The sequence below is a fragment of the Vicia villosa genome, linkage group LG6 (assembly GCF_029867415.1).
Source record: "Vicia villosa cultivar HV-30 ecotype Madison, WI linkage group LG6, Vvil1.0, whole genome shotgun sequence".
Classification (NCBI taxonomy): Eukaryota; Viridiplantae; Streptophyta; class Magnoliopsida; order Fabales; family Fabaceae; genus Vicia; species Vicia villosa.
In genome coordinates this window covers 50,360,969-50,381,027 of record NC_081185.1, presented here as the reverse complement: position 1 = coordinate 50,381,027, position 20,059 = coordinate 50,360,969, and the positions used below count along the sequence as shown (strand labels likewise).

At 35.1% G+C, this 20,059-nt stretch overlaps 1 non-coding gene across 1 annotated transcript; it reads left to right on the top strand.

The window, feature by feature from the left end:
- The first annotated feature begins 19,489 nt into the window (after positions 1–19,489).
- On the top strand, positions 19,490–19,596 carry LOC131615393 (small nucleolar RNA R71). Its single transcript, XR_009287810.1, has one exon. It is a non-coding gene; the product is annotated as a small nucleolar RNA R71 (small nucleolar RNA).
- The last annotated feature ends 463 nt before the right edge of the window (positions 19,597–20,059 follow it).

Below are 20,059 nucleotides of genomic sequence, written 5' to 3'. Positions count from 1 at the left end.
ATGATTAACATTTACAGACAAGATGAACCAGCCTATTGCAATGAGATTGATACCGAAGGAGTGGAAGAAAAACCATGGTTCCATGAAGTAAAAAGATACCTCGAAGCCCAGGAGTATCCTGAAGGGGCATCCATTAATGATAGAAAGTTTCTAAGAAGATTTGCTGCTAAATTCTTTATAAGTAATGGAATCCTGTACAAACGCAACCATGACTCGACTTTGCTTCGGTGTGTGAACAAGAAGGAAGCGGAACAGATTATGGAAGATATACACGATGGTGCCTTTGGTACTCATTCAAGTGGACATACAATGGCTAAAAAGATCTTAAGAGCAGGTTATTATTGGTCTACCATGGAGACAGACTGCCATCATCACTCCAGAACTTGTCACAAATGCCAGATATATATGCCGACAAAGTACATGTACCTCCAGTCCCATTAAACATTCTGACGGCTCCTTGGCCTTTTGCAATGTGGGGAATCGATATGATTGGAGAAATCAAGCCTACTGCCTCCAACGGACATCGTTTTATCCTGGTCGCTATTGACTACTTCACAAAATGGGTAGAGGCAGCCTCATTTGCTTCTGTCACCAGGAATGTGGTGGCCCGATTTATCAAGAACAATCTCATTTGTCGGTATGGCATCCCTGAAAGGATCATCACAGACAATGGCACAAATTTAAATAACAGGATGATTACCGAACTCTGCACGCAGTTCCAAATCAAACATCATAATTCATCCCCATATCGACCAAAGATGAATGGCACTGTGGAAGCTGCCAACAAGAAGATCAATAAGATCATACAAAAGATGACAGTAACCTATAAAGACTGGCATGAGATGTTACCTTTTGCTCTTCACGGTTATCGCACCTCAGCACGTACTTCAACAAGGGCAACTCCATTTTCCTTAGTCTATGGTATGGAGGCAGTTCTTCCAATTGAAATTCAGATTCCTTCCCTAAGGATTATGAAAGAAGTCGATCTAGACGAAGACGATTGGATTCAGACTCGGTTGGACCAGATAAATTTGATTGATGAGAAGAGGCTTGCGGCTATTTGTCATGGCCAGTTATACCAAAAACGTATGATCAAGGCCTTCAACAAGAAAGTCAAAAGTCAGGCATATCAAATCGGTGATTTGGTTATAAAACGCATCATCTTACCACAGGGCGACCCCAGGGGCAAGTGGACTCCCACTTATGAGGGACTATTTGTAATCAAGAAAGTATTCTCCGGCGGAGCCATGTTGCTTACCACTATGGACGGCGAGGATTTTCCACACCCTGTAAATGCGGACATAGTCAAAAAGTACTTCGCTTAAAGAAAAAGCTCGCTAAGTTGAAAACCTGAAAGGGCGACTTAGGCAAAAATGAGCGTCTCGGTGGATTGAAAACCTGAAAGGGCGATCCAAGCAAAAATTAGAGACTAAAAAATAATAATAATTATCCTGGTAGGCTGAAAACCTGAAAAGGCAGCCTAGGCAAAAGTTAGGGAATAAAGCGTACGACTATGTCCCGTTTGGCTACCTACTCACCTTCAAGGTTCAACACATCAAAGGCACCAATCAGTCCAATCATTTTCTTCCAACAAGTGAGGGATGAGATACTCGAAGACAGATTGGCAATAGCAGAGTTGAAACTTGACTGGATTGTTCACATAGCTATTTTCCTTTATAAGTACTTTTCGAAGTTTTATGACAATTTCCTACTACTAGGATTTTTGTCTCCTTATACTAATTAGCCTATTATGGCTCTCTTTAAAATCAATACAGCTCATGCTCAAAATCAATGTTTTCACTTTTTCTGTTTTGAATACGTAAACGTCCCCATGATAATTTTGAATGAATATATGCATTTGAATATGATTGATGTTTATAAGAAAAACAGGAGTAGCATTCAGGTAATGTCCCAATCATCTGGACATCATCCCGAAACCAGCATCAGAAGAAAAGTTCCCCAACAGAGATACGTTCCTCAGCAGAATCCTCAATGAGATTTTTCTCTCCAACAAAGTGATTCGAGAAACCTTATTCCTCAGCAGGGCTGTTCAAGATCACTATCCCCAGAAGGTGTGATCCTCCACACCAAGGCTTGATCAAATAGTGCATCGGAGGATTACACATCTTTTTCATTCCCATTCAAGGTGCATCAAAATCAGAATTTTCAAATTACCTTCATCCTCAAGCGGTAGTCAAAGATCCCTCAACAGAGCATCCTGGTCCGTAAGGAAGTTCCCCCAGCTGAGTATACTCGAACAAGATAGCAAAGATCATCAACGATCATAATACCTTCGTTTCCAAAATAACAAGCAGGGATTTATTTTCCCAACCAGAAGTTTGATACGCTCTAAACTGCATAAGTCATGTCCATACTGCATACATCATACACATATTCATGCATAGCATATAATGATTCATGACAAACACATACATAACATGCACGATTCTAACTTAGTTTGAGAATTTCAACATATACATTACATAAATCATGGTATTGCATGTCAATAACTTGGTTTTCAGGTAAACGAATATCCTCAGCAAGTTATTCTCGATCACATGCAATATTTTCCTGGGTTATATTCAGACAGGCATTCTTCTCAGAACCAAAGATTCAAACTGAAGAGTTCTCTCTTTCCAAACCACCTATCAACTCAAAACAAGCAAAGCAAATACGGTCTAATGGCGACTCATTCTGACGCTTCCAGACTATATTACAGTCGAATAAACAACTTCAAATCCTTCAGATCTAAGTCGATACCTCAGACGCTTCCTTAAAGCAGTCAATCTTCAAAGATCTAAAAGCAGACACCTCGGACGGTTCTGTAACGATCAACCTTCAAAAATCTAAAGCGGACACCTAGGACGGTTCCATAACGATCAACTTTCAAAGAGGTAACCTCGGACGGTTCCATAACGATCAACTTTCAAAGCGGTAACCTCGGACGGTTCCATAACGATCAACTTTTAGAATATTTTTTATACGGTATTTTGGTTCGCTGTTGAATTTATTCTTACACAAACACCAAGTACTGTTTATCACTTCACAACACGCTGTTTATTTGAGATTTATTTGCAGATAAATAGTACTGACGCAATTGGTACAGAATTAAATTTTTGCAGGCGCAGAGTCCAGGGATTCAAACTGTACTGGTAACAATTAATTTATCATTGGTTTTGTTTCCCACTAATTTTTGTACTATATTATTGTTTTCAAATCTCTTCCTTTCTTTTCAAATCTCTTTCTTTCAAATCAAATCCTAACTTTATTCTATACATCTTTCTTTTCAAACCCTACCATACACTTTCTTTCAAATCCTACTACCACTCAAATTTTCCTTTTTTGTATGGTATCACTTCATTCCCCAACGTCTCTATCCTTCTTTTCACTCTATATATACCCCTCATTTTTTCCATAAATTCTCACATCAAATTTCACTCATTTTCCAAATTTCTATCTCCTAATTATTTTCTTTTCTTCCCCGGCAAAAATGGCAAAGTGGATGGATACGTTTTTTCTTATGGTCATCACTGTTTTTACGGTGATCATGTCCTTTTTCTGTCTGCATAGTCCTGAAAAATGCGGACCTGGGATGCTTACACTTCCGTGCATCTACTTTCTGTTGTTTATAGCATGGGTCTTTAATCGTCATATTTAAAGTTTTTCGTATCTTTCGCTTTCAAACAATGTACCGTTCATTATATTTGTTGTACTGTTCGTTACATTTTTTCTGTAATATTTGTACCGTCAATATTAAATATTATACTATCTGTTATATTGTCGTTTAGTTATCGAGATAATATTATGTGTGTTTATTGCTAGTTAAATATTTATTTCTGTGCATTAAATCCTTTTCAATTTTATTATCGGTAATTTCGTTTGCGTACGGTAGGGGTGTTCGCGGTGCGGTTTGGTTCGGTTTTGAGTATAAAAGTCATCCTAACCGCGAGATAAAAATGCATGCGGTTCGGTTTGGTTCGGTTAATTTTTAAGAAGTCATCCAAACCAATCCAAACCAAACCAATGCGGTTAGGATCGGTTCGGTGGGCTGCGGTTTACACCATCAAATAAAAATGTACTGAAATAAAAAAAAAGGAAAATAATTCATTCTTCCATACATATATTACATATATTACATATATTACATATATTACATATATTACAATACCATTAAAAAGAAGTTTTTCATACTAATTACACCAAAAAAATTCATTCTTCCATATAAGTATTTTACACCAAAATTACTACCATATAAGTGTATCATGTATTTTACAGTACCATACTATGTATTTTACATATACTACATACTAAATTACTAATATAACTTCAGTTATTCATACTACATACTATATTCAGTTTTTCATACTAATAAACTACATACTACATATACAAGTATCAGATAACTTCAGTTCTAAATATTAATACAACATTACAACTTCAGGACTAAATATTATCAGTACTACATATACACCAAATGCTTCTCTAGAATGAGTGAGAGAGAAATCAGAGAATGAAGTTGAAATGTTGAATAGGAAGGAAGAATGAAGGAATAGTGAGTCACGTGACGTGAGTGTACAATATTGCAATTGGATTGAAAATATAATAAATTAATTATAGAAATTCAAAAGTTTAGTTAAATATGCGGTTCTGTTCGGTTTGGTTCGGTTTTGTGAAATGAAAACCGCAAACCGAACTGAACCGTGCGGTTTGGCCCAAAAACCATCCAAAACCATCCAAACCAAATGCGGTTTTTGCGGTTTTCGGTTTGGATTGGTTCGGTTTGCGGTTTTCCTTTTGGATTGGTTCGGATACGATCACCCCTAGCGTACGGTATATTTTAATTATTTAGTATGTTTGTGTTTTTCTAACAAATCATGTAAATAATTTTTCACCATTAACACAACAAAAACAAAAGAAAAATTAACTTTAACTGTTAAGTTTTCCCTTTAACTACTATGTTAATACCCGAACAGCCAGTTAACAGTCAAACCCGATGACAGCACGATTCTCCGATAATCACACGATCAGCAGAGACTCAACACTGCACAAAAATCAGGTACGCTTAACTGTCTCCTACACAAACAGTCCCTAATTAGGGTTTTTGTTTTTTTCAGGAGAACAAGTTTTTTGAGACCTCAAATTGATTTCATGGATCTCCATATGTCTCAAAGTACCATCAGACAAATTTTCAAACTTCGATTCACTCGGACGCACACTCAGCAGCTCAAACAGTCAACAGACGACCAGTTTGACCGAAAAGTCAACAGACAGTCAAAAATGAAATTTTTTGTCAACATCCATATTTTGTCAAAAGATTCATCATTTGATCAATGGTTGATCATAATTCATCAAGAAAAGTTCAGAAATCAAAAAAACCCTAAGTTTCAAAATTAGGGTTTTCTCCTAAAAAGTCAACTGAACTTTGACCGGCCATAACTCTCTCCTCGTTCATTCAAAAAATTCCAACCAAAGCTTATTTTGAAGGAAATTCAATTATCTTTCAAATGAAATTGATCCCATGGTCATTGGATTTACCATTTGGAAAATATGAACTCAGACATTACAGGTCATTTTCAAAGTTAACGAAAAGTGGTTTTTTGTCAAAGCCCATAACATCAAGATAACTTCTCCAAATGCAAAAAAGTTTCCAAAGTAGCTTGTAGAGGACATCTTGAGGTTTCTAAAAAGTACAAGAACTCCTTCATATGATCAAAATTGAGGGAGTTATGCCTTGTTAAAGTTGGCTATTTTTTGGAAAATGCATGAAACCAACATTGATCAAAAATGTTTTTTTTCCAAAAGAGGCCAAGTATTCATGATTCAAACATGTTTCTAATGATGTTAAAGGGCTCCCATGACCAACATTAGGCCCATGACATTTTTGTTTCTTTTTTAATTTAATTTTATTACATTTAAAATTAAATTAAAAAAGAAATGGTTCAAGACAATTATCCAAAGCTTTTTTCCTTAGCATGAGCCATCAAAATTGATTCAAACTCTGCAGCATAGAGATGTATAGTAGGCCTATAGCAAGAGGGGTGAAGAAAATTGGAGCCATGGCCAAGAAATTCAAACTTTTTATTATTAAAAAAACCAAAAGTTCAAAGACACTCAAGAGTTTGGTAGCTTAAGATTTCAGCACTCTATTGCTTATATAATGCTTAGCACACTTCAGTAAGAGGAGATACACGAAAATCCATCAAAGAATAGCCAAGAAACTCACAAATGTTCAAAAAAATATCAAACTACTTGTAATTTTCGTTTTCATATTTCCAGCCACTATCAATACAAAATAATCATTCTATTACTCTTGTATAACATCATAGGTGAGGATTGAACCATAGCATGTGATTGAAACGACCTCAAACATGTGCATAATCATCTTCATGTTCATAACTATGTAGCTTTCGTTTTCTTATGCACACTTAATTATAATGCAAACTAACCCTTTGAATGGACTCATAGCATGATATAGAGTAGATCTGGGTGGTTACATGCAAGCCCTAACGTGATTTTGAAGCTCCACCATTTTTGAGCTTCAAAGATGTGAAGCTTTCGTTTTCCTAGATGGAGGAAGTTTCAATCGAAACTAACACCACCAATGAACTCCCAGCATGCCATTTAGTGGATCTGGGTTGTTCTTGTGGATTTATTCTCACGTTTTTGCAGGTTCCAAGAAGTATGGAAAAAGGAAGAAAAATCAGCAGGTAAATCGGCTGCTAAATCGGCAGCGAAATCCGCAGGAAAAAGGAAGAAGAAGATGAATAGTGGCGTTGAAAGTTTGACTGCCTGCGTGGCCAGTCCTTGCTTCTTCATTGGCCAGTTTTGGCGCGTGTGGGCCCAGTCAGAATTTTGAATTCTCTTTGAATTCAGTGCAATCAGTTACACCATAATATCATGTGATCTCTCTCTTATAGCCATTGGATCAATCTGATTGTCCATCAAACGCATCAAAACACGCAACCATACCATGGACACCCTAGCCTACCACACAGGATCACAGTTTTAATTTATTTTTCTATTTTATTTAATTTTCTTTGCAAAATTATTTAAAAATAGTTTTAAAAATCAGAAAAATATGAAAAAAATATTTTTAGGTTGATAAAATATTGTATTAATTTTTGACACAAAAATATTTTATTTTTCTTAATAATTAAAATATTTTGTTTAATTAATTAATATATATTCATATATTTCTATATTAATTATTTCTAACCTATCAAAAAAATAGTTTCTTTTTATTAAATTAAGTTTATATATTATAAATTAATTTTGTACATATTTAGGATATTTTTCTCTTTAATTTTAATTTATGTGTATAATTATTTGTATAATTATTTGTATAATTATATGTTAATTAACTTAATAATCTCCAAAACAATTTCAAAAAATCACAAAAAAATTAATTTTATTTTAAAATTAATTAACACACAATTTGGACATATTTTAGACTTAATTTTTTAGGTTTAAATTTTATTTCTAAATTCCTAACCTTTTAATTAAATTAATTATGCATTAATTTTAATTAAAATCAACCATCCAAAAATCCAAAAATATTTTCCTTTTATCTTATTGCAATTTAAATTCATAGATAAGTGTATAGGTTGTCAAATTCATGTAAATAGCGTAGTTTACATTTCTCGCACAATTGATGTAATAGCGTAGATTTATTTTCCGCATTTTACATTCCCGCACTTTAATTTCTATACATATAAAATTGCGTGTATGGCAAGAATAATAACTGAAGCGCTAGATCACTAATTTCAAAGACAAAATATCTGAAAATAAAACACAATCACACCTGCACCTCTTAGGGTAATCCCTCTGTTACTCTTTTCAAAATCAATTCTATTGTTTCAAATACGATTCAAATTTCTTCTTCTGTATCCATTCAAGGAAAATTTTCTAAAAGAAAATAGGAAAGGACCTTACGAACTTAGGGTAGATCTCCTAATTGCTTGCTCAAATCAAACAAAACAACAAATGTTTCACATATCACTGTTTTTCCAAAACAAAAACTTTCAAAAAGACAACACTTTGTATATATCCAAACAAGGATCATTACGAAGTTAAAAATCTTTTTTTTCAAATAGTTAACTTCAGGGGGAGATCATACTTCTCAGGGGGAGATTATTTTAAATCAGAAACTAGTAGGATTATCAAATTCAGGGGGAGAAAATTAATGCACCTAATCCTTCAAGCTTTTTGATTATGACAAAAATGGGGAGAAGAAGAGAAATATATTTTGATGAGCAAACAAGAGAAAAGTATATCATTCAAAAAGGAAACAGAAGTAAAATCTTAATGTGATGTTTGATTAAACATGAAATATGAGGAAATATAATTGCTCATTTATTATTATCTCATAAAATTGTTCCATCAAAATACATGGTTTTGTCATCATCAAAAAGGGGGAGATTGTTGGAACAAGATTGAGAATCTATGTTCAGAATCTAGTTTTGATGATAACAAGCGTATATTTTATTAGTAACACTTTTATTACTAATGGCTTCATTGAGTATGCAGAAACAGTGTCAAAGTCCTTTACAACATATACAACAACTCAATCAAAAAGAATGTCAGAAGCTTTAAAGGAAATGAACAAAAATCAGGAACAAGAAGCCTTGCAAACTCAAAAGATCAAGCATGTAACAGATCAGAAGTTCTGAAGTTACAAGTTTTGGAGTTACAACGCAGTGACTTACAAAAGATAAACAGCAACAGAGTCACATGTGAATCAGAAGATAACCTTCAGCTCAGCAAGCAAAATCAAACAAAACACAAAGGATCAAAATCAAGAAGAAAAACGTTACAAACATCATCATTAGCAAAACGGTGACAACAATTAAAAGGAACAACTCCCAAGGTTGATTGAAGAAGCAACCTACATGCAGTCCATTGGATAAAACAGAAGCACGGAGGAAACACGCTTGCATTTATTACGCATTCCAAAGATCAAGACAACTAACAATATTTCAAATCTATAAAAAGAAGTAACATCTCTTATGAAATATGTGGCTCAGGAAAAATGTAGTAATGAAAAACTACTAAAATCAAAAGGAGTTGTAAATAGAAGAGGAAGAAGAACCAAAGAAGCAACTCTCAACAAGAACTAGTGTTCTTAATCCGCTTGAAAAGAAGATCAGAGGAAGAAGAACCAAAGTAGCAACTCTCAACAAGAACTAATATTCTTAATCTGCTTAAGAAGAAGATCAGAGGAAGAAGAACCAAAGAAGCAAATCTCAATAAGAAAGTTGAAGATCAATGCAAGAAGCAATCCTGAATAAGAACTGATGTTATCAATCCACTTGAAGAAACGAAGATCAAAACAAGAAGCAACATCTAATAGAGAACTGTTATTCTAAATCTGCTTAACATAAGAAATGAAGACAAAGAACAACTTGAATAAGTACTCAACACTGAAAGACAGGGATCTTTCTCTACTTACCATTAAGAAGCAAGGATTTGGTCAGAAGATGCAGACAAGAAGAGTTCAATGATTATTCAACTAAAACAAATTACTTGTCATTCAGTCTGAAATTAGAATATCTGCTTATTAAGAAGCATTATGTAAGTTAAGTTGGTAATGATTCCTTAAGCGACCAAGTGAAGGTATGATGCTTGAGAAGACAGTGGTTGCGGTCATTGTGGAAATCTCTTGGAGACCAATTGAAGGTCAGAAGTTTAGGAGTCAATGGATGTTATATCTCGTGGAGATCACTGAACAATCCATTGCAGTCAGTCACAGCAGGTAGCTGTGCAGGGAGTTAGTCACAACGCATTGTTGTGCAAGGTTCCTAAGTCAGTGAACGTTATATCTCGTGGAGATCACTGAACGGGTCATTGCCCAGATGGTTAGTCACAGCAGTTGGTTGTGCAGGTTGTTAGTCACGATGGAGGTTCGTGCAGTTGTAATAATGATTTGGTTATAGTGGATTAAGACCTCTATTGAGAGGTAAATCACCTAAAGAAGGTGGACTAGAGGTAGCCTTATTTAGAAGGTGAACCAGGATAAAAATATATGCGTCTTTTACTTTTTGCACATGTCATTTTAACTCAGAACCTCCAAGCTTTAATTTGCAGAATTGTACCGAGCAAGTCAGAAGTTCTGATATCCTTTAGAAGTTAAAATGAAACGTCTCATTGGTTATGCAATTATTCTTCAGAATTTGCTTCCGCTACGTAATTCATAGCATATCCAATACATGAGATACAAGAAGAAAGAAAATAATTTTAAAGAAAGGGAAATATGTTTTTAGAAGAACTCAATTCAATCCCCCCCTTTCTTATGTTTTTCTCCACCTTCAGTATCTTCTATTGTAGGTGCTTTTAGGAATTGAGAAAGAACGAATTGGATTTTCTCTTCTCCCTCTTCGAGAGTCAATTTCCCCCATTTTACATCTATGATAGCACAAGCAGTGGCTAGGAAGGGTCTTCCACTTCCTAATAGCACCAACGGTCAATTTTCTCTTCTCCCACTTTGAAAGAATGAATTCAATTTTCTCTTCTCCCATTTCGAATGCAAGAATATTCTTCAATATCCATTATGATGAAGTCTGTGGGAATATAGAATTGACCGATTCAAACAGGAATGTTTTCTAGCATACATATAGGATACTTAACAGAATGCTCAGGTAGTTGTAGGGACATTCTCGTTGGTCTTAATTCGCCCAATTGGAGTTTTTCACAGATTTAAAGGGGCTTCAAACTCACACTAGCTCCTAAATAGCAGAGAGCTTTTGTCATACCCCAAAATTTGCCCACCTCATTTCTCTTTTCAAGCTCAAGACTCAAAGACACACTCTCCTAGACAAGGGCTCAAGGAATTAGGGTTTTGACTTCCTTGAAGAAAATCAAGGAATCAAAGGCTCTAATACATTTCATATGGCTTATGATGTTTCAAACTATCTCCATGACAAAGTTAAGGGTCCAACTTCAAGGATTGACCACTCAATCACTCAGAAAGTCAACAGTCGACTAGTTTGACCTAAAAGTCAACTGTGGTCAAAGTACAGTCAAAACTCTTGATTTTTTGTCAACAACCTTATTTTGAAGTATCATTCATCATTTGATCAAGGGTTGATCATGATTCATCAAGAAAAGATCAGAAATCAACAAATTCAAAAGTTTCTAAATTAGGGTTTCATAGGAGAAAGTCAACTGAACTTTGACCAGCCATAACTCTCACATGGAACATCATTAATTTCCCATCCAAAGCTCATTTTGAAGGAAATTGAATTCTCTACAATTTTGTCTCTCACAAACCAAGTCTAAAAATGCTTCATTTAAGAGATATGGATCAAAAGATTATAGGTCCTTTTTGAAAGTCAACCAAAAGCAGTTTTTTGTCAAAGCCCATATCATCAAGATAAAATCCTCAAATGGAAAAAAGCTTCGAAAGTGGCTTGTAGAGGACATCTTGAGGTTTCCAAAAAGTCCTAGAACTCCTTCATATCTTAAAAATTGAGGGAGATGTGCCTTGTCAAAGTTGCCCAATTTTAAAGGGAAAATGTGAAAGAATATGGTCCAGAATGAGTTTTCTTGCAAATGGGCCCAATCTATTTTGATTCAATCTTGCTCTCCAAGTCATCAAGAAGATATAATCTTAATTCCACGAGTTTATGATTTTTATTTTATTTTATATTGATTTTTATTCATTTAAAAAATGGTATAAATCAAATAATTGAGATAATAATCAAAGATTTGGTGGGAGAGATTTTTCTAATCAAATCCAATCACCAATTAGACATTATAGGTGATCCAATTTCGTGCTAATGAAGATTGGAAAAATTAAATCAAATTTTGGCCAATTGTGGAAAGATTGAAAATCAAATTCCAATCAATTGGCAATATTGGATTTTATAAGATTCAATTCCAGTTTTCTTAACCTAATTGATCCAATATATATATACAATCATTCCAAAAGGCAGAGGGGTTTTTTTTGGGCAGCATTAGAGACCTTATTCCATGTTCAAAAATCAAAGAGAAGTGAAATTCGGATTCAAGGATTGAAGCCAATTCAAGGACATTTGAAGACTTCAATCCATTCTTTAGGGTTCCCTGAAGTTATCAAAATCATCTCCAAGCCCGCACCCGCACAGAACCATCCCCTACACGTTCACGGTTTGCACCCATAAATTCGAATTCGTTTTCTTTGATTCGTGCATAATTAATACAATTTGAGTGCATATCTGTATTCTTTATGAGTTTTCTATGCTTTCTGGATAATGTGATTGGAGTCTGAGTGCAGGATAAAGCTTTTGCCATGGTTAGGGTTTTAGAGCTCCAAATTAGGGGTTCGTGATATAGAGATAATTGGGCCGAACGAGTGATACCAATGCGCTCAGGAAGCGATTTAGAGTCATTCTGTACCTTCGCCGTTAATTTCTATTACGTATTTCTTGATCTTTAAACTTGCAGGTCTTGTAGCTATGCTTTGTCCGTAGGTAGAAGTCTGTAGCTACGGAATAAAATCATAGCTAAAAGTCTAGCCATTCGCAGGGAAGAAGACGATGGAAAACGCGCGCTTATCTAGTTTCAAATTCTGATTTTCTTTTATATTTTATTCGCTGCACATATATATGACCTAACGAACACAACATGACTGGCAAAGAGGCGCGTTGGCGAGTTGAGGGACGTTAGTTCGATACCTAGGCCAGACGCTATTATTTTGCAATTTATTTCCACAGGATCCCATGTATGCAAGCTATCCAAGACCACGCTGCATCCTCAAGTCTCTGCCACCAGATTCACAGAAGGATTGATCCAAGCGTACCTAATAAGGCAACCTCACCATACACCCTCAGGAGCTCAACACACAGGATCGCTGCTAAGTCCTTTTTCTAAAAAAATTTATTTATTGCATAATTCTTTTTTAGTTATTTATTTATTTCCTTTTATTTTTTTAGTTTGTTAATTATTTACTCTAATCTCTTTTATATATGTACTAAAATGTTTTTTATTTTATTACATAAAACACTTTTTTTTTACTATTTTATTTTACCATAATCTTTTTGTTTGTTTATTTCTTATTGAATTTATAAATTAGTGTTTACATAATTTTTTGTATAATTATTTTTAATCGAAAACTTACTTTTGCCGATTTAATTAATTAGGTTGAAAACCAATAATTAATTAATTTAGCTTTTTATTATTTTATTAACCATGGTTAACTTGTGCCCTGAATCAGGGTTTGCGAGGTTTGTCGTGAGGTCACTCATACACTAAAAATTTCTTTTCGTTGTGCAAATTTCCAGGGTTACCCCAAGATTCTTCAGACACGCGCCACACCAGATCGAAAAAGCTAAGTTTCTGATTTTATTTTTATTTATTTAATATCATTTTATTTTGCCTTTTTTGATTAAAATAGGGTTAGCTTCAAGCGCCAATGAATTTGTAATGCACTCACCCTTTTGTTTATCCTTCCTTTGCCAATTTTCAGGGTTAACCAACCGGTTAAAGCTCAAACCTTCGGTAACCCTAAACTCGTGCTTTTTTTTTATTTTAATTTCCATTATATTATTACTTGTGTTAAACCTATTGCTTTATGGGGTTTACTTTATTGCTTTTTTCCCCTTCCCCATGGCTATATTTTGTAACTGCTCCTGGGTTGTATTGTATGGCCTTGAAGGCACTTAAGACTATTATGCATTATATTATAACTGCGTGGTTAGTAATTTAGGGCGTGAAAACCTCGAATTGAATTTAGAATAATTAATTTACAAGATAATTATCTGAATTGAATCACGTGATTGTGCACCCACACACCTTTTATGGTAACCTCTTTTGTTGCCTGTTGCCTGCTGCCTGTTGCCTTTTGCCTTTTCAGTGCAGAATAGTCAAGTCCCTCGGATACAAGGACGCCTCAGCAAATGTTGCCCTCAGTTCATTCTCATCACAAAAGATCATAAGTCCCAATGATGCTGCCTTCGGTTCGGTTATATGATCTCGTCCCTCGAGGTTGCCTACAAAGATGATGTGATAGTCCCTTTCGATTATTGCTGAGGTGTCCTCTTGGTTGCCTAATAATGACTATTCTTATCCTTCCCTTAGACTACATGCCCTCTTCATGGCAGGGACAGTCTTATGGCGAACGATAACTACGACGACCCTTCAACCTCCAAATAAAAGGACTTCCTACCCTCCTATGGTAAGGATAGCCCTAAAAGGCTAAAAGAACCTTGTTAATAGGGGTAATTACCTCTTAATTGCTTGCTCTGGTTTAAATCTTTTTCTACTCTTTTCTCAAAAACCTTCAAAAAGGCTACGCTTATTTTACAAGCTAAAGTCCTTATTCAAATCTTTTTCTGCAAACATTTTTAAAACATATCAAAGTGAGCTAAGCAATTAAGAGCCCATGGAAAACCATGGATGCAAAGGGTGCCTTACACCTTCCCTTTGTATAAATTACCCCTCGAACTCAAAATTTCTTTTAAAGGTTTTTTTCTGTTCTTTTAGCCTTTCTATAATTTGGATAAAATAAAAGTCGGTGGCGACTCTTGCTTACCGCGACATTTTCAATAAAGTCAGTTCACCGTATTACAGCTTTGTCTATGACAAATTTTCCTATCTCACAGGGTATGGAAAAACTACCAGGATCTTTTAGCTTAGGTGGCATATTGTTTTGGATGATAGCGTTACATTCTGTTGTAAGCATCGTTGTTTCGTTATCCTCAAGTTTCTTTTTATTATATAGGATCTCTTTAAGAAATTTGGCATATGATTGCATTTATGTTATAGCTCCTGTAAAAGGTATTATTATGTTTAGTTGTTTCATAAGTTTAATTTTCTTAAATTGTCCTTCAGTTTTAGACTTAGCTAGTCTTTAAGGATGAGGAATAGGTGGCTTATATGGTGGTGGAGGTATGTATGGTTTATCCTTTTCAACTTCCTCTCTAGTTTTAGCTTCCTTTTCACTTGGTTTATCTGGTTGGTCATTACTTGTTGCTATTTCAGCTTCTTTTTCCTTTTGCTAAGACATGGGTGCAATTTGGATTCCTGGGTCTACTGGCCCATCTAATTTTGTCCCACTTTACAGTGTAATAGCATTAGCATGACCTTTCGAGTTAGGTTGTGGTTGACCAGGAAACACTTTAGTTGGGACTGCTCATGTTAATTGTTGTTGGGCTACTTGAGAAATCTGGGTTTCTAGCATTTTATTATGAGTAGCCAAGGCATCTACTTTAGTTGCTAATTGTTTCACTAGTTCAGACATATGTAAGTTTTGGTTCATAAACTCCTTATTTTGTTGTGCTTAATAAGCAACAAAGTTTTCCATCATTATCTCAAGGTTTGACTTTTGTGGTGCTTGAGGAGCGGCTTGAGGCGCAGCTTGATTTGGCTTTTGAAAACCCGGAGGTGTCTAGGAAGGGGCGTACAATGCATTGTTATTCTTATAGGATAAATTTGGATGTTTTTCCAACCCGGGTTGTAAGTATTCAAATATGGATTTTCTTGAGCATAATTTAGTTGGTCAGGTGGTATGCCTGCTAGTAAATGGCATTCGGAAACGATATGTCCAAGTACTCCATATAATTCGCAATTTAGAGCTACAGCGGCCACGGTGGCCGTAGGAGTTATGGTTAAACTCTCAATCTTTTGAGTCAGGGCGTCAACTTTAGCATTGACACTATCTAAACCACTAATTTCGTATATCCCTCCCTTAGTTTGGGATTTCTCCACGGAAGTTCGCTCTCCTCCCCATTGAAAGTGGTTTTGTGCCATGTTTTCAATTAGTTCATAGGCCTCATCATAGGGTTTATCCATTAGAGCACCGCCAGATGCAGCATCTAGAGTTAGTTTGGTGTTATATAGGAGACCACCTGTCATACCCCAAAATTTGCCCACCATATTTTAAAATAATTTGGCTCAAGCATTGCGAAGCAAGCCTATCTACTCTACCTCCTAAGCAACAAGCCTCCCTCTAGGGTTCTAATTTCTCTCAAGGAATTTGGACTTCCAAGGCCTCAAGTGGACTTCATGGCTTCTCATCTGCCTCAAAGAATCCTCACACCAAGTTTCAAGCTCTGATTCAAAAGATGGCTCAGTCAGAAGCTCAAATGATCAACAATCGACTAGTTTGACTTAAAAGTCAACTATGGTCAACTTACAATCAAAATTCTTGACTTTTGGTCAAAATCAACATTTTGAGGTTATATTCATCATTTGATCAAGGGTTGATCATGATTCATGAAGAAAAACCCCAAGATCATCAAGAGTCCATAGTTTCTAAATTAGGGTTTTAAGGAGAAAGTCAATTGAACTTTGACCAGCCATAACTCTCACATGGTTCATAAAAAATTGTCCAACCAAAGCTCATTCTCAAGGAAATTCAATTATCTACAACTTTGATGTTGGGCCCAAGACCAAGAAATTCACCATTTGGAAGATATGAGTCAGAACATTACAGGTCCTTTTGAAAGTCCACAAAAAGCTGTTTTTTGTCAGGACCCATATCATCAAGATAAAATATTCAAATGCAAAAAAATTTCCAAAGTGGGTTGTAAAGGACATCTTGGGCTTTCCAAAAAGTCCTAGAATACTTTAATATGACAAGTATTGAAGGATTTATGACTTGCTAAAGTTGAGCAATTTTGAGAAAATGCATGAAAGTCAAAGTGGTGAATTATAAGTTTTTGGCTAAATGGGCCTAAATCCTTAATTCTAAACCTATTCCTAGCATGATCCACGATCCATATGCCCTTCCACTTATTTTTATTATTATTTATTTAATTTTTGAATTTAATCACTTAGATTCAATTTAAATTGAATAAAATAGTAAAGATATAAAAAGATTTGGTCTTGGTTTACGTAATCAATCCAAACATCAATCCAATGGCCATGATTTAAGGAAAATATGCACAAAATAATAGAAGACTCAAAATAGAAATATTTGGTGCAATATGGAATCAAATATTTTCCAATATTTTTCTCACCAATTAGGTGATCTTTTGCCTAAGATTTCAACCCTAAAAAACCTCTCTATATATTCGTAGCAAGACCTAATAGAGAGGGCACGAAAATTAGGAGAAGAAGAATAGGGTTCTAATCTTACAAAAACGTCAAAAAACTAGGGCACGACCACAAACTCTTTCCAGTGATTTCCAGTCAAAGCCAATCACTCAACCTTCTTCCTGAAGTTCCCAGAAGCGCAAGCATGTCATCCTTGAAGGCCAAAGCTCCCCAAATTGTTGTCATTCATCTTCAACGGTTCGTAAGGATTTTCAAATCTTAACACTCTTGATTCATGCAATTTAAATGAGTTTTATGGTTATAAATGTGTTCATAATCATGTCTGGTTTCGTTTAGCATTGTTGTTTCGAAGGTTTGACGTAGGAAATGTGATACACCATGGTTAGGGCTTCAAAGCTGAGTTGCATCGAATCCATGGCTACAGGCGTTTTCAAGGCAAACGGGCACAACCAATGAACTCGCAGCCCCCAAACTAGGGGGTAAGGTCCCTTTTCTCTTTGTATTGACTGTATTTCACAAGGTTTACGTTTGCAGGATTTTGCTACGAAAGCACTCGTAGCTATTTCGTAGCAAATTTGAAGGGGAATCGTAGCTAAAAGATATGCAGGTTTCAGAGGTTGAAGATGACAAGGTAGCGAGTGCTGAATGGACCTTCAAAATGTAGACTTTTCCCCATTCCATTTGATTGGTCGTAGCTGGAACTGGGGGGTCCCACCGTTGACTGAGTCTGAAATCCAAGATGGAATGTGCCAGCATATATCATCGCACGGTTTGCATTCAATTACACCAGAAAGGCGCAGCAAGGTTGATATTGTGGATAAGCTGGTGACTGTGGTGACCTCGGTTCGAATCTCAGGGGTGCACTTTGTTTTTTTGTTTTGATTTCTTGCCTTTGATTCCATTCTTTCCCAATTTCTTTTTAACTATTTCTTAATTAAATACAAATGAACAATTAGCATTAGGATTAGTAGTTAGGTTAAGTTTTTCACTCTTCATTTTCTTTAATTCATTCAACTAATTAATTTTAGTTAAGATAATTAATTTAGTTAACCATAAAAATACAAATTTAGTTAATTAGTTCTTCAACCAAATAATTAAGTTTTTTAGCTAATTTAAATTAATTAGATTATTTAGGTTTTTAACCAATATAATTAATCTGATTAATTAGGGTTTCTAGCCGATTTAATTAATTAATTAGGTTTTAGCCAATAATTAATTAGTTAATTTAGACTTAGGGTTTAACTAAATTAATTTAGGCTTTTTTTTATTAATTGATAAATAGTGAGGTTTCACCTGTTAACCTTAATCTCTTAAACGCTCGATTCCTCGGCTTTCTCCTGATTCTTCTCTTCTCATTCCAAATTCTATGATTGCCGCATGTGTGTTTAAATCTTATTTATTTAAATTCTAGAAGGTGTATAGGTTGCAATTTTTTGAATGTAATAGTAATTAGGGCCTTTACTTTTCTACTTTTACTTTCCGCACTCCCCGTTTTTGGTTATGTATCCCCTATCCCGAAGCCCTGTAATAGCGTAGATTTACTTTCCGCATTTTACTTTCCGCATATATAAACTGCTATGGACTGTGAACTTTAAACTGTTTAGGTGCATGATTAATAGGATTGTATGGCAAGACTAAAATCAACTTAGAATAACCCTAATTTTCAGGATTAAATAAATCAATCACTCTGTTTCACACACTCACCTTTAGGGCAATCCTCTCTTATGCTGCCTTTTGATTAAATAGTCAAGTCCCTCGAGTGTGAGGATACCTTAACCTGCTGCCTTCGATTCAAAAATCATCATAAAGATCATAGTCCCTTCGATGTTTCCTACGATACAAATGATCTTGTCCCTCAATTCAATGATGATAGTCCCTTCGATTGCTAAGGTATCCTTACTTGTTGCTTTTATGACTATTCACATCCAATGCATAGGATTTCCTACCCTCTTTATGGTATGGATAGCCCCTATGACTATTTGATGACCCTTCGATGACCTGATTACATCCAATGAAAGGACTTCCCACTAACTAATGGTGTGGATAGCCTCTTTCCTCAACGAAAGACTTAAAGAACAAGAAAGACATTAAACTTAGGGTAGGTAGCTCTTAACTGCTTGCTCACAATCAATTCAAACAAAATGCTTTTCACACCTCCTTTTCAAAGACTACACTTTGTATACATCCGTACGAAGATCATTACAAAGTTAAAGCTCTTTTTCAAAATGTTTTTCTAAACATACACAACACTTTTTCAAACATTTTAAACAAACAAAGTGAGCTAAGAAATTAAGAGCCCATGGATAACCATGGATACAAAGGGTGCTTACACCTTCCCTTTGTATAACTTAACCCTCGAACTCAAAATCTTTAAAAAGGTCTTTCATGTTCTTTTTGCCTTTCCTAATTTGATAAAATAAAAGTCGGTGGCGACTCTTGCTATCCGCATCATTTTAAAAGTCAGTTCTCTCACCGTACCACACCACCATAGAAGGTGTGGATAATTATCCATGGTTCAAGTCCATGATGTGGGCAAAGCCTTAACATATCCTTGTATCTCTCTCATGCTTTGAAAAGTGATTCGTTGTCTTTTTGAGTAAATTTGTTGATTTGGCCTCTTAGCATAGCATAAGTTCTAACTAATCCTAAAGCCCTCTCGCTGTGTTTAGGATTAATGCCTGGTTTCTATTATCCGGTTAAAATCTTAAATTGTCGCTCTATTGACCGTAACCTTTATTGGCTTTTTACTCTCGTTACAAAAACCATTTTAATTTTAGAATTAGGAACTAAAACCAAAAAATAGTTTATAAAAGTTAACGCCAATTATTACTGAATCCCGTCCGGACGACAGTTATCACATAGAAGTATCAAAAGATTTAGCCATACATGATTTTAAACTTAAACATGCTATCGTAATTATTAATCGTGAAATAAAACATGATTTTAACAGAAACAATAATTATTGAGACCGCAGTACAACAAGAATATCAAAACAAGCATAAATAGATATAAAGTAATTAAATAGAACCTGATATAGAATGAATAATATTGTAAAGACAACTGCTTCAAGACTGTTCTAAATTATACC